This window comes from Oryctolagus cuniculus, chromosome 1 (assembly GCF_964237555.1).
Source record: "Oryctolagus cuniculus chromosome 1, mOryCun1.1, whole genome shotgun sequence".
Classification (NCBI taxonomy): Eukaryota; Metazoa; Chordata; class Mammalia; order Lagomorpha; family Leporidae; genus Oryctolagus; species Oryctolagus cuniculus.
The window spans coordinates 24,974,738-24,987,457 of NC_091432.1; the positions used below are offsets into that span (position 1 = coordinate 24,974,738).

General features: G+C 37.7%; 1 protein-coding gene and 1 long non-coding RNA gene across 9 annotated transcripts in view; one reads left to right on the forward strand and one right to left on the reverse strand.

Moving 5' to 3' along the window:
- LRRC4C (leucine rich repeat containing 4C) overlaps positions 1 to 12,720 on the forward strand; it is a 1,373,254-nt gene that overhangs the window by 583,738 nt on the left and 776,796 nt on the right. The window lies entirely within an intron of this gene.
- Positions 1 to 12,720, reverse strand: part of LOC103351331 (uncharacterized) — a 138,356-nt gene that overhangs the window by 74,767 nt on the left and 50,869 nt on the right. The window lies entirely within an intron of this gene.

A 12,720-nucleotide genomic window follows, 5' to 3' on the forward strand; every position in this document is an offset into this window, starting at 1 on the left:
GGAAGTTTCATTAGTATGCTTCTAAGAACAGTCAGGGAGAGAAAAAGGGAGATAGAACACTACATCCTGACCATTTCATCCTCCACCCAGAAGTGACATAAATAAACTTAGAAACAAACTGGAAATAAACTTGACATGCATCCCAGAATTGGTCATGGATTCAAATGAGCCTATGTATGCATAGCACTTGGGATGGTGCTATATTTTCAGCATAAAAGAAGATGCCAAACTCTATATAACCTTGTCAGAAAAATAGTTCCCAAATAAAATACAGTAAGTTCCATACTTTAATACTGGCTTGAAATATAAATTTAATATAAAATGGAATTTGATTTTACTAGATCCACCACCCAAGATTTTGTATACAGGAGTGATTTCTGCTCACATGGTAGTGGACAAAGCAAAATATACTGCCACTTTTAACTTCAAAGGTGTTGGAAAGTATATACCTACCATATGCCTACAAGGGTTATTAGACATACTGGATTAACAATACTAGCAGCTACCATATTTACATATCTTCCAATACTTCATTGCTAGAAAGAATGTTTTTTATAGAAGAGGGCAACACCATTTTTCTTTTGTTGTTATTTTACACAATGCATATAAATATAGATCCGTAAAATCATTTGTTTAATTAGATATAGTGCAAAAGTGTTTTCTAAGAAGTGATAGAAAAATGGAAGACATATTAAAGTTATAGAGTTCACATCACCATACCACCCAACACTATTTTGAGTATACAACCAATATTGCGTTGTTTTTGATAAAATTTGTCTTGATTTTGTTTCTGGATATTCTGTCTAAGTATGTATTGTAATTTATGAGTGATGACCAACACTCCAAAGAAGAGTATAAAATTATTGACAAATCAGAAGTATTTTAAATAACACACACAAGCAAATTGGAAGGAAGTTTATGGTATTGAAGTGTCCTTTTGATGATGAACCACATCTTAATAGAAGCATATTGAAATCATTTTGACAAAGGAATTGATGAGCTCCCAACAAATATCCCAAATAGATGAACACAGAAAAAGAATAATAGTGTTCTAGGCTTTTGTTAAACAACAACAATTTAGTCTCCCTATACTGCATGAAATAAAATGTATTCAATGTTAGAAAAGGGAAGAAGAAAAGTCAAAAAATTTTGGGGGAAACCAGCTTCATATTATTAAATAGCACAATAATTTTTCAGGAAAATAGTTACTTTTCTCTACTCTAAAAATCTGAATCCTTATATTGAATGATGTTGGGAAATGGTAGGGGGAAGTGAAAATCTTAGAAAAAATATTGGAAATTATATATAGAGAAATATGAGATATTATGATTATTCTTAAATTTCAAATTACACATATGTATCTTTTCCTCTAAACTAAGAATAAAATTGTTTTATAATATACAAAGCTAGTTCTCAAAGTCGCTGAAGACTAAGAATATTCCCAAACTTTGAGTTTGTTGTTTTCAAGGAGATGTTGTGCCTTTTTTTCTTTAGGAAGCACAAAGAGAGTTTGAGTAGAGTAGCACAGAGTGGCGAATTCCAAAAATCCAATTCTGGCTTGTGAAGAATCTGCAATTAATTATACCTCCCTCCAATTGCTGCAAATTTATAGAAACTTAGATGGTATTAGTTTTCCTTTGCTGCTGTAGCAAATTGTCACTAATTAAACTAAGTTGATTACCATTCAGTCCTATGTGACACAAGTCCAACCCAGCTCCCATGGGGCTAAAATCAAATGTCAGGGGCACTACATTCTTTTCTACAGGCTCCAGGAGAGGATTCATTTCCTTGGTAATTCTGATTGCTGAAAAAACTTAATTCCTTGCTGGCATAGAACTGAAATTCCTTTCTTCATATTCACTGTCTTCAGAGGATCATTCCCAGTTTCTACAAATCATTCATATTCCTTGGCTCATGCTCTCCTCCATCCTCAAAGCCAGTAATAGTAGGTAGAGTGTTGCAGTGCTTCCAATCTCTCCACCTCCCGCTCCTTGTAACTCAAGTATCAGACTCATTCTTCTGTTTCCCTGTTCCATTTTAAGGACCCATTTAGTTAGCATGAACACATTTGGAAAATTCACAGTATGTTTCCTGTCTCAAAGACCTTAACTTTAATCATATCTGCAGAATATCTCATAAGGTAACACATATACATGTCCTGGAAGACAACCATGCATGGGAAGATATTCACAGGTTCTGTCATTTAGGACATGAACACCTTGAGGGAAGGGGCCCATTACTGTACTACAAAGATCTAACTATGATTTCTCTTTGTGAACTTCTCTGAGAGAAACTAATAAATTGAATCAGTAGAAATTCCTGTTTCAAGTAAACAAGTCTAGACACTCATGGATATGCAGAAAGTTATATGGATTTTACCTCCATAAATATGGGAGAATAATTGCATGATCTCCAAACCATATATGGAAAATTTATCACACTTAGCCCAGAACTATTCCCAGGAGAGCCTGCTTACACCCATGTGTAAAGAAGCATCCAACCTAAAATAATAGCACACTAGTTTACTAATGTTAAGATGGGCTCATAAATCATTGCAAAAATAAAATGCTTTTATTTAATATCCTCACTTTATTTTGATTGTGAATGTGTCCCCTATCCGCTGAATGTGTCATTCAAATGTGGATGTAAAAATAGATCAATGATTCAGCATGACAAAAGTGGAGTTAATTAACCTGGAGAAGAGAAAAATCATGAAGTATTTCAAAGATGTCTTTATTTTGATAAGGATTAATGGAAAGATGATAATTAGAAATGTTTGTGTGTTCTTGGATGTTGAAGTGTTCTCATGAAGGCTTGCTTCCAACATTATGATTCAAATTCAATATAAGAAAATATTTTCTAATAATCTGAGTTCTCTAAAAATTAATGGAACTATATCATGAGATCAAAGCTATCCTGTCATGAGAGGCCTTTGAACAATGGCAGAAGAGCCCTTAGAAAGGAAAATATGAATTTGTTTTGGGCGCTAAGCAGGTCTATTATGCACATACCAATAGGGTTATTCAAAAAAGTTTTTGGAAAATATGTATGATGAAAAAACTATGCATAAAATTCAAAATACTGTTGCACCAAAATAAACTATACTTCAATTCCATTTTCCACAACATTTTGGAAATTCTTTTTTCTAGAACTTCATATCTTGCAAAGATGCAAAAATTAAGTTCCAAGTTATTTGAATTCTAGTAATTATTATTATACAAAAGGATAACAGTTTCATCAAATATATAGTTTCCCATATACAGGTAAAAATTACTATTCACATTTATCTCCTGATTACTACACACTTTTTATTTGATAATTTTTGTTTTATGTGAATCATTTTCTCTGTATTTTCCCAACTATGGGAATGTACACAAAGCCAAACCCAGACCTTACAAATTTGTGAAAATATTTAGGCTGTAGACTAAGGACCATAAGAACAAAAGCAGTAATCACAGATTATGTTATAAAGAAGGTAAGCAGATGCTGGCAAGGATATGGGAAAAGGGTACCCTAATCCATTGTTGGTGGGAAGACAGTATGCAGATACCTCAGAAAGCTGAATATAGACCTACCAGAAGACCCAGCCATCCCACTCCTGGGAATTTACCCAAAGGAAATGAAATAAGCATATGAAAGAGTTAGCTGTACCCCCAGGTTCATTGCAGCTCAATTTACAATAGCTAAGATATGGAACCAACCAAGATGTCCATCAACTGAAGACTGGATAAAGAAATTATAGTATATGTACATGATGGAATACAGTGGTTAAAAATGAAATCCTGTCATTTGCAACAAAATAAATGCAACTGGAAACCATTATGGCTAGTAAAATAAGTCAGTCCCAAAAGGACAAATACCATATGTTCTCTCTGATCTATGGTAACTAATAGAGTACCCAAAAGGTAATCTATATGAGTGAAATTAACACTTTATGATGTGATGATTTTGAGTATTCTTTGTGTTGACTGTTGAGGAACACTACTTTTTTGTTTTTTGGTTTTTATTTTGCATTTTTCATCATACTATTTGTCGGTCCCTATACTTAGTGTAAGTTTAATCTTATGAGTATAAAGGTAACTGAAAATATGGAAGAGGGAGGAGGAAAAAGGGTGGGAGTATGGGTGGGAGGGAGGTATGGTGGGAAGAATGTCTATGTTCCTAAATCTGTATATATGAAATGTATAAAGTTTATATTCCTTAAATAAAAATAAAAAATAAAATTAAGATTTACCTTTCATAAGTGACTATTAGTACGTGTGGGTGGTTCTGCTGAGGAGGAGCAATTGGGACTAGAACCTGGTGCTCATGTGGGATGCCGGCACCACAGGCAGAGGATTAACCAAGTGAGCCATGGCGCTGACCCAAAAATAAAATTAAGAAAAAGAAGCTAAGCAGAATTATAAATTAGTACAAATGGCGGGAGAATAATTTAATACACTAATCAAATGAATATTCCTATCCTTTTTCCAGATACATTATGGACATTAAAAAAAAGAATAACAGACAACTGAAATAGAGTTGCTCCAAGATTTTGGAATTTATAAATTAAAAAAAAAAATCTTCCTATTGAATTTAAGATATTGTACTTCAAGGTTGATTTTTGCAGCATATGAATCATGACACTTAGCAGGTCCCAACTTTTTAAAGGTTTTATTTATTTATTTGAAGGTCAGAGTTAAAGAGAGAAGCAGAGGCAGAGAGAGAGAGAGAGAGAGAGGTCTTCCATCTGCTAGTTCACTCCTCAATTTGCCACAATGGATGCAGCTAGGCAGGTCAGAAGCCAGGAGCCAGGACCTATCTCTAGGTCTTCCTACACAGGCACAAGTGTCCAAGGACTTGGGCCATCTTCTACTGCTTACCCAGACCATAGAAGAGAGCTGGATTGGAAGTGGAGCAGCCAGGACTCGAACTGGCACCCATATAGGATGCTGACACTGCAGGCAGCAGCTTTACCAGCTACACCACTGTGCTGCCCCCACCACCATGTTTTTTTTTCCCTAGCACAAGGAAAAATTATTTTGAATGTGACTATAGTAAGAATGTATGTATTTGATGATGAAAAACATTAGCCGAGTGAATACATAGAAGTTAAAAGAACTAAGATACATGATAAATTTAAATTAAAGAATTTTAAAGTGATGAATCACCATATGGTTATGATCTAGAATGGAGCATGAAGTACATAGCATTAGTTGTGCTTCATACTTCAACCAAATTGGCTGCAAATTTTCTTGTTTCAAGAATAAGTTGGACAAACTCACTATTACTCCTGGAAAATATCCTAAATCACATACAGTGGTGGGTCAGTAGGTTTGTAATTGGAAATGTATAACTTTTTGCTATCTTAAGTATATACAATAAACCAGAGAATATGGTTTAAGAAAATTTTAGCAACTACTGTTACCAGTGAATGGCAGGGTTCTTGTCTTTGCGCAAAAAAGAATTCAGGTGTGTGACAGAGTAGTGGAAAGTAAAAGGTAGCAAGGTTTATTAGGGTAGGGACATCCATAAGAACGGATGGGCACCTCTCCAGACAGGACCTGAGAGAGTGTGCAGTCGCTCGGACGGGGGGAAGGAGTGAGTTACATGGTTGAGTGTCGCTCCCCATCTTCGTGGAGGAACGACACAGGACCCTGCGTTCTTCTTTTGTCTGCTCGGCCCTCCCCGGGTTTGCTGCTGGTTCTTCCCGGGTTGGCTACCAACCCTTCCACCTCCGTGGAAGGGCGGTTCCCCCTGCCACTTTCCCCACTTCCGCAGGGGAGCGGCACACCGCCGGCCGGCTCTCTCGGGGGCTGCACAGGTGTTCCTTCAGATAGATGTTCCTCGTGCATGTTGTCTCTCTCCTCCTTTATAGTCCTCTTCCACCAATCCCAACTCTGCTACCCACACGCCAAGTACGCTGCTCTCCTCCAATCAGGAGCAAGTCCTACAGTTTATTGGTTGAACTGGAGGCAGCTGTGTAGAAGCTGTTTCCTCCTCTCCCAGCGCCATATTGTGGGAGAGCAGATGCATAGAATAAGTCTTAATTCCAGTAACTTAGTCTAGTCCGAGTTGCTCCCAGTTGCTCCCCACAGATCCCCCTTTCTTTTTATTTTTGGCGTTGATACGCGCCTGACTTCGGTGCCCCGTGGCACACACTCTGCTCTGCTTGCTAGAGTTGCCCACAGGTGCTTACAAGCCCTGTCAATCAGGCAAACCGAATCCGGGTCCTCTCTTCGCCATGTTGTGAGGAGGTTTTTAGGTGCTGATGCGTGCCTGTGTTCGGTGCCCTGCAGCGCATGCTCTGCTCTGCTTGAACTGCCTGCAGGTGCTTACAAGCCCTACCAATCAGGCAAACCGAATCCGAGCCTTCTCATTGCCGTATTGTGGGGAGACTTATTGATGTTGATAACGTGCCTGTCTTCGGTGACCTGCAGCCGCCCACAGGTGCTTATCGTCTTACTAATCAGGCAGACCGAATCCAAGCTCTCTCATTGCCATGTTGTGGGGAGGCCTTATTTTTCTCTATTTCTCTATCTCCGGGCATTCCTATCTCTCCTATTTTACTTCTATCTGCCAGCATTCCTATTTCTCTCATTTTACTTCTAAACTTCTGTTTCTCTTATCCCCGCGGCTTCCCGGCGCCCGCCCTGAGGCTGCTTCTCGGCGCCTCCCCCGCAGCAGCTTCCTGGCTCTGCTTGGCTTCCTGGCGCCCGCCCTGCGGCGGCTTCCAGGCTCTATGCAGCTTACTGGCTTCGCGCGCACTCCACCGTCTCCGCGCCCTTCACGCCCACACCACGGCCTTCGCTCTAGCCCCGCGTTCTCTATCTATTAGCGCCCCGTGCGCTCTCCCCGTTCGTGCCCCGCACGCTCTCTCTGCGCACAGCAGCTTCCGCGAGTCACACAGCCTAGCTCACGTTTCTGCCACCGGCATTCAATCTAAGTTCCCCAGGCTAACCTGGCGAATTCAACCTGGCTCACGTCTCCGCCTTTCGGTTTGGCTTCCCGTCTTTTGCTCCCCGGGCTAATCTGATGGATTCCAACCTCCCTGATGCGTCTCTGCCTGTGGTTTCAGCTTTTCGCCTTTTGTTCCCCAGGCTGACTTGAAGAATTCCAACATAGCTTACGTCTCCGCCTCGGCCTGCCCCCGCGGCTTCATCCTCCCTAACATATTTTTCTCTACCCGGTATGTTTCCTAACTTTTCTTCCAACAATATTCCCCTCTCACTTCTCCTGGCTTCTCCCCACAGTCCGTATCCGAGTCTAAGTTTCTTCTAGGTTTCACTTTCACTTTCAACCTGCAGTCCGTATCTGAGTCTGTTTCTTCTTGCTTTCACTTTAAATCCTAACTTCTTTCCCACAGTCCGTATCCGAGTCTATGCCTAGGCTTTCAATAGCTTCTTTCGGCACCTTTTCTGTCCGGCTTTTCCCTAGGCTCTTTGCTAGTCTCTCTCTCCGGTATTTTCCCACTTCTTCCCCTTTCTTCCCTCCTAAGTTTGCTATCCGAGTCACGGCACCATTATGTCACTCCCCCTCTTCATGGAGGAACGACACTAAACCCTGCCTAGGCTTCATATCCGAGTCACGGCACCATTATGTCGCTCCCCGTCTTCGTGGAGGAACGACACAGGACCCTGCGTTGTTCTTTTGTCTGCTCGGCCTCGGATCAGTGTAGCTGTAGCCGTTGTGGCCATCTAGGGAGTGAATCATCGGACATAAGACCTGTCTATCTCTACCTCTCTCTGTAATTCTGTTTCTCAAATAAATAAAAAATATAATATTAAAAAAGGGATTGCTGTGCTTTTTTTAGACTTCAACATCAAATGATATTAAAGCTACATTTTTACTTCAGTTGCTTTACTTGAATTGCATTGTTTATTTCCGTGAACAGATTTTAATTTCTTAATGAATAGCTTTGGGTCTTTTTTTATCTATCTATCTATCTATCTATCTATCTATCTATTTCATCTATATAATTGCCCTTGGAATTTTTTCTGCTTCCTAATTTTCCTTTTGTTTTGAGATGCTCAATATTTAGTTGCTGAATTGAATCATTTTATTTTTTCTACACAACATCTGAGGCAGTCCAGATCTCATAGAAGGAACAAAGTACACTTTGATTAGTAAGTGTTCAGTGTTTCCTAAACCTATGAGTGATAATCTTTTTCTGAGTGGAATTTCACCAGTATTCCTATCATATTGCATAAAATCACAACAAACACCAAGTCTTAATTTGAGTCTTGATGTGTTGTGACTAAAAGATAGTTTGAATTAACTTGATTCTCGAAGTAGTAGAGTGATAAAGAAAGGAAGGAAGAAAACAAAATGTAAAGAAAAATATGCTTACTTAAACTGAGAGATTCTAATTGTCACTCAGGTTAAATTTGACTGAAGGGAGCTACAATTCATAAACTTCATGATTAAAAGTACACCTACATTATAAAACAGATGGAAGATTAGGTAAAGAAATAATATAAAGTACATGATAAATGGCTGACAGAATAAGTAAAATTTAAGCATTTAGGTAAGCAAGGAAGCAAGTTAGTTTCAGTCATGACCTCAAAGCTTCAGTGAGGAGCTAAGGTCTGTTATATGCATCTATGAGATACTTATGAAGTTTTTTTTTTTTTTTTTTTTGGACAGGCAGAGTGGACAGTGAGAGAGAGAGACAGAGAGAAAGGTCTCCCTTTGCCATTGGTTCACCCTCCAATGGCCCCCACGGCCAGCACGCTGCGGCCGGAGCACCGCGCTGATCCAATGGCAGGAGCCAGGTACTTACCCTGGTCTCCCATGGGGTGCAGGGCCCAAGTACTCGGGCTATCCTCCACTGCACTCCCGGGCCACAGCAGAGAGCTGGCCTGGAAGAGGGGCAACCGGGATAGAATCTGGCGCCCCGACCGGGACTAGAACCCGGTGTGCCGGTGCTGCAAGGCGGAGGATTAGCCTAGTGAGCCGTGGCGTCGGCCGATACTTATGAAGTATTAGTTATTTAATTTGTTGTTTCATTTTGCATTATCTTTTAATATGGTGATAATATCAGGAGTAACACCGCATTTGGTTCTGCTTATCTCACCTCCTAGTTACGCACTCCCTAAAAGGCATAGAAAATGCTGCAATAATCCCCAGCATAGCGCTTTGCCTAGAGTTCAATAAATGTTTGTTGAATTGAATTACCACATTATCATGTAAATTGTCAGATTTCAGAGTTTACAGCCTATAAATCTTACTTTAAAATCTAGATTTACACAAATTTGCATATTATTCAGAAAATGAATAAATTGGGCCCCAAATCAGTGTCTAATTTATATGCACTTCCACAGACTCATTTGAATAGTTTGAAGAACTGTTACTGACCAACATGTTGCATATGGTACCAAGGGATATTCTTTATATGAGGACTGGCACTTTTTCAGATTTCCCAGACATTTATTTATTTATCAGTTGATGTTTTTTTCCATATGAACTTTCTTTGGAGATTGCTACTTTTGGTCACTAATGCACCAGTTTCTGAGTACAATCTTTGTTTTTTAAGTATATTTAGTTGGATAAACATGTCTTGGGTGTTTCTTCGGTAAATAAAACAGAGCAGGCTTCTGAGGAAATGAAGACAAGTGACTAAAGAAGTTTAAATGTTCAGCTCTTTGTCAGGTTGTTGTTTTATTTAGTAGTCAGTTTTCACTCAAGAAATGGAACATGTTCATCATGGTTTGTGACAATGTACCTACATGTAGATTTCCTTTGAGAAACTTGGGCAAATTTATGATAGGAGGTGCCCTCTTTATTTTTCTATTTGAATGGTAAGACTGGATTGTTTACAATTTCTTCTGCCTTCCTTCATATTCTTATACTCACTTAGCTGACTTCTGCAAACTTTTATATAAATTACCAGGGAGATATATGTATCATGATATTTATAAAACTGAAGTCACCATTTGATATACTAAAAATTTGCCACACTTTGTGATGCTTTTTCAAAATCGAAGTTCTGTCCCTGATCAGGTAATAACAATGCCTACTATTTCATATTTATAGCATCTAGTCCCAGCTTACTTTATGTACTCAAGTAAACTCAGCTTAAATATACTAGAATTATTAAACAGGATCATGGTTAGCAAGATGTTTTTGACAGAATTTCCAAAAGAAACAATACAAAGAAAAGGTGATGAATCTTGATTTTAAAACAAAGCCAACTTTTCAATGACTTAGAAAAGCAACATTGATATTTATGAATGTAAAGGATTTTGAGGAAAACTCAGGCTTTGTCAATCAGATAAGACATTGAATAATGTACTTTGCCAGAATGAAATAAAGGGATTCAGAAAAGAAAAAGCTATACAGAGAGGAATTGCATTTTATCGACTGCAAAGTTTCAAGGTGTGCAGTTGATGAAGTCTTTGTTTTGTCTTCAGGAAGCTTCACAAGGTGTTTCTATGATCACAATGCAGTTTTATGCTCTGCAATTATCTTTAATTTTAAGTATATGTAACCCCTCATTAAGATAAAAGAAAGATAGTAGCTGTGCATTTTAAACACCAGTGAACTCCAAAAGCCTGCTTTGATTTCAGGATGATTTTGACACTCCTTTGAATAGTGATTGCCCCATTTTGTTCCTGGTATTTAGTAAGCTTTCTTCTTTCTTTTTTTTTTTTTTTTTAAGAGATGTACTAACAATACCTTCTTAACAACTTTACTCATTTGGCACAGACAGCAATTACAACTAAAGATAATCTGCTTCTACACAGCCAGCAAGACAGACAGGTAATGCACCACAGGGGCTAGTTATTTTAGCTGAATGAGAAAGAATTTCCTATAGCAACTCATTATCAATGGCTATGGGTTTAGCCAAAGATGTTCAACTGTTTTTGATAGAATGATTCATTTAAAACTGGAGGCATAATTAAGTTCATAGGGAAGAAGTAACTGATATAATTGCATAGTCCTGTATTTGTCAGAAAAGAAATAACCACTCCCCTCCTGACACTATTCTCTCTCTCTCTCTCTCTCTCTCTCTCACACACACACACACACACACACCTCACACCCTGCCATCCCTAACTATCTAGCCTACACTTTTATATTATAAAATCCTATCTTTCTGGGTTAAGCTTAAAGTGGAATAAGGGGACTACTTTAGTGGGGCTGGCTTTGTTTTGTTTGCTCCACTCACTCCATATTTTAGAACTGCTCACTCCTTAAATTAACTAGTGTTTCCATAATACAGTGTTGATAATTCTATTTACCAATATTTTTTCTACTTCATATAATTATGATTTTAATATGTCTAATAGATTGTAAAATCCTTGAGAGCAAGGATTAGAGGTGTTTATTCTCATTTCTAGTATGTGAATAATACATACTTACATACAAAACACACAAACATGTACGAGAAGGCTTGAAAAAGTTAATGGAAAATGCATATTATGAAAAAATATTCATGAGTATCAAAATTCTTTACATCAAAATAAACATAGAAATAGAATACATACATGTACAGTCATATATATATTATCTTTTACAAGATCACATGCATATACCCAAGCACACACAAATTGCTCTTTCTTATTTATTAGCTAAATAGCATCATTCCCCTTTCCAGGCGACTGCCCCTACTTCAGTGAGAACAATATATCAGAAGATACTGTGAATTACATGTATGTTTTAATTAAAACTTGATCACAAAGATTTACCTTGTTTTAAGGCATTAAGTGGAGGATATTCTCTATGTATCATAAGCTACAGTATTTTTAAGTCAATACCATAACATGGGTAACTGCATTCAATCCCTCCTCTTCCCCTCCAAAACAGTGAATAATCATTTGAATAAAATGAATTAATGGGATATTTCAGTATTGTTCAGCATTTTATAAGGTTCACTCCACAGATACTTTGGAAAGTCAGAACTTGATTCCATTCTAGCTGTTCCCTCTACATAATTCACCCCTTTACCCTGACAATAATTCAGACTATCTCTTGCTCTTTCTTCTTTTCACATCTAGAATGAACATAAAGAATTTGTCTATAATAATCATTAAGCTGCAATTTTCAACTTGAAAAAAGAAACTGGTACAGAAGCCATTCAAATCTAATGTAACATGCTGAAAATTCCATATCAAGTAATTGCACATTCTTACTTTCAATGTACCAAAACATTCTTGCATGGCTTTCAAGGATATTTAGGAATACCACACTTGATTGTCCATGCTGGAGAAGCTGGAATGCCCATATGTGTTTGTTAACATGCAGGGCACATGATCTTGCTATTTTACTACTAGAGCTTGTAGATATGCTTCAATCTCGGGAGTTCTGTTAGATTTTAAAGTGTATGTTATGTGTCATTCACCATGAAACATATTTAAAAGTATGTCCTAGACAGTTTGTAGGCCCTTTTAATTAGTTTATTTGTACTATTTCTGGCTTCTGTACATGCTCTTACCAATGTCATAAGATTTTTTATGAGAAGTACAGATTAGGTAGTGAATTAAATATGTACTATATTTCAAAGTTATGAAAAAATTCTGCTCATAGACACCATTATTCATAAAATAAATGTTATCAAAGAACTTCCTAACACAAAACAACAGGCCCAAAATTTTTCATGGAGGGAGCCTATAAAATTTTCAAATATCATAACATCCCAAAGCTGCATAGATTTTCATGGAAATAGAAAAATAACAGAAGCTTTCCTAATTCTCTTTCATTGTTGAAACGGTAATAATGATACTAAAAAAAGATACTAAA